This window comes from Halyomorpha halys, unplaced genomic scaffold, assembly GCF_000696795.3.
Source record: "Halyomorpha halys isolate HHAL.00 unplaced genomic scaffold, Hhal_1.1 Scaffold1278.1, whole genome shotgun sequence".
Taxonomy (NCBI): Eukaryota; Metazoa; Arthropoda; class Insecta; order Hemiptera; family Pentatomidae; genus Halyomorpha; species Halyomorpha halys.
The window spans coordinates 239044-242062 of record NW_027115931.1 but is presented as its reverse complement, the minus strand read 5'-3'; positions in this window follow the sequence as shown (position 1 = coordinate 242062).

Genomic DNA, 3019 nt, shown 5'->3' with positions numbered 1-3019 from the left:
GGATGATTTTATTTGTAACAAAGTTGAAAGCATTTAGGATTTTACGAAGGATTTTGGATTGTAAGAATTGGATACGAGAGGAATTCGAAGGTTTAGAGGAGCCCCAAAAGCTCAACGCCGTATGTCCAGATAGGCCTTATAATTGTCATGTAAATCAGTCTTTAGTAATGAATTGGAAGTTTGGACCGTTTGTCTAGTAAGTGCTGTAATAGTCGAAATCGACGTGCAGTTCCCTGTCTTTTCAGTCTTGTGTGAGGATTCCAGGATAGTCGTTTGTCCAGATCTAGTCCAAAGTAGCGGATCTGTTCAACAGGGGTATTATTGAAGTATACTGTAGGGCAGTCAGTAGGTTTACGACGTAGGGTGAAGGTAATTTGATGGAATTTATTTTAATCCTCCAATTACGACACATTCTTCGAGGGCTGTGATATTATGACAGTAAACATAAGCTGCAAAAATATATTTAAATTCCATGACAATATTTGTATAGATTATATAAATAGTTTTAAGGTTATTAACTCTTTGAAATACAAAATAGTCAAATTAATCCAAATTATTATATATACATATTATGTATATATATACATCATTTCTTGATCCAACTTCCTTTTAGTATTAAGTTCTTTTAGTTTTCTAAAATTAGCCAAATAACATTTATTGAACCAATCTAAAGTTGTATTAAATTGGTCAAAAAATAAAAATGCCCTTGGTCAATGACTTCCAACCACCATATCTCCCACACCAGTAAAGCGACCGTATATGGTGCAGGATGAGAAACTTAGAGATACTACTACATATAAACCCCAATGGTCTGCGCTGGGAAGTTTTTGTTGTAAAGTGAAATAAACGGACATGCAATTCAATTTCTGTTTAAATGTAATAATTTTTCATTGAAATGCCCTATAATACTATTTTAGCAACAGGATGGCCAGGCTTCCCAGAAATTGGCGGTAAGCGATCATGAACTAAAGACTCGTGAGAACTGACTTATATATATTAAACATAGAATAGTTAGACTAATGCAAGTTCATTGTGAGATGACAGCTTGTACCTGCCTAAGTGTCAACCCTTGCTTTTTTACATTGATATAGAATACTAAGGAAAGGTCACTTTCTCTATGGTCAGTGTCTGTCAAAATGTGCCAGAGGTCTATAGTTTATACTATATAGTTTATAATGATAGTCTGTTTATAATAATAGCTGTTAAATACTATAGCGTTCGTTAACTCTCACGTTACGTCCCTCATTATTAACTTAAGATTATAGTACAATCTTAAACCTTTCAACTCTTATTCATCTTAAAAAGTATAATTATGACAAAAACTAATTATTAAACTCTCGTTTTCAAAGATAAAAACTGGTCAACGACTTCAATTATTAACAAAGAAGGATAATTGAAACTTGTGAAATAATTACACATTATGCCGGTAATGTCGTTTCACCACTGCTGTGAAAGAAATGTCCCCAGCCTGTTTGATAATCACTTTAAACGATATTTAATACAAATGCTAATTTTCATATTTCATTAACAAAGTGATTAGGACATGTATTAATTTATTTATTATAACCTAAATAATTCATAACTACAAAAACATCATGTCTTCATATAATTTTAAGTTATATTCTCAGTTGGAAAACTAAATCTTGAAACTTCCTCTATATGTTTTGTTTTAACTCGAATCTATAACATTTGTATATCTGTCAAGCTAACCATCGAAATATATACATTTACATATATCTCGGCACTTAAACCCACATCATTGTGAAAACTGCAGATACTTTGATGATGTCAAAAGTATTTCAGTACCTTTCTTATGCTATTGATTAATTTGTTGCCCGTTCTATCCTATGAGGTAAGTTGATCAATATAACGGATGAAATTTGCATTTTAGATCTCGCAGTTTGTAAACATTACAGAAAAGATAGTTAAACAAATATTTTTATATCAGAAAAAATATTTAGTTTTCCAATTCAATGAGTAAAAATAAACACAATGTTTGGTATATATCCATCGGCTTCTAATTAAAGCTATACATTATGCATAAGCACGCCCAGCTGCGGATGTTCCTACGGTGGAGTAATATGCGTAATAGTTAATCTGAAGCTCAAATCAGATACGTAATTGTTACATACTCACATCAGCCTTAATTCATCATCGTAAATTATATAAATATCAATTATTGGGAATAGGAGTTTGGGTAATTGGGTCTCTTGAAAATAATCTAGTATGGAATTGCCACTTGTTTTATGTCCATATAAACCCAAACCAAATTTATTTGCTTTTGAGGATTTTTTTTTTGCTTCCCTTGCATGGTAACCGTGTACAACAGGAGTTTATTTAAAATTTGTCGTTACTCGTTGCGAAAACGTCTTTGGCCATCAACCCGCTTCTTTCATATTTAATCCTCTTAATACTTAATTTATTACTCATTTTTTATTCTTAGTCAAGTTAGTACATCCCGTTTGTTTATTCGCAGGGCTTCTATCCCTTATACTCAGTCATTCAGCTTCAATGTAAAGTAGAAATCTATGGAAATCAATACAATTATTATTCAAAAGCTTTTACTCTCCGACGCCCACCAGAACCACCGGATCTAATCCTCAAAGGTAAAAATGTGAAATGGAATCCTGCCAGTAAAACAGTAAGATACCTGGGAATTCGCCTAGATCGCTGCCTTACCTGGAATCACCATATCAACTTCAAACTAACTCAAACTTATGCAAGGTTAGCAATGCTGTATCCTACCCTAAACAGAAATTCCAAACTAAAACCAGAAATAACTGTTTTTATATTTAAAACATTTCTCAGGCCACTGCAGATGTACGGCTGTGAAGTCTGGGGAGCGGCATCCTTCACGAAAAGGAAAAACTACAATCTTTTCAAAATAAAGTCCTAAGAATCGCAGTTAATGCTCCTTGGTACATAAGAAATAGCCAATTGCATCGCGAATTACATATGGAGTCAATAGAGGATTACATCAAAAACGGTTCATGAAGTTCCACTCCCAGTTACCGACAGT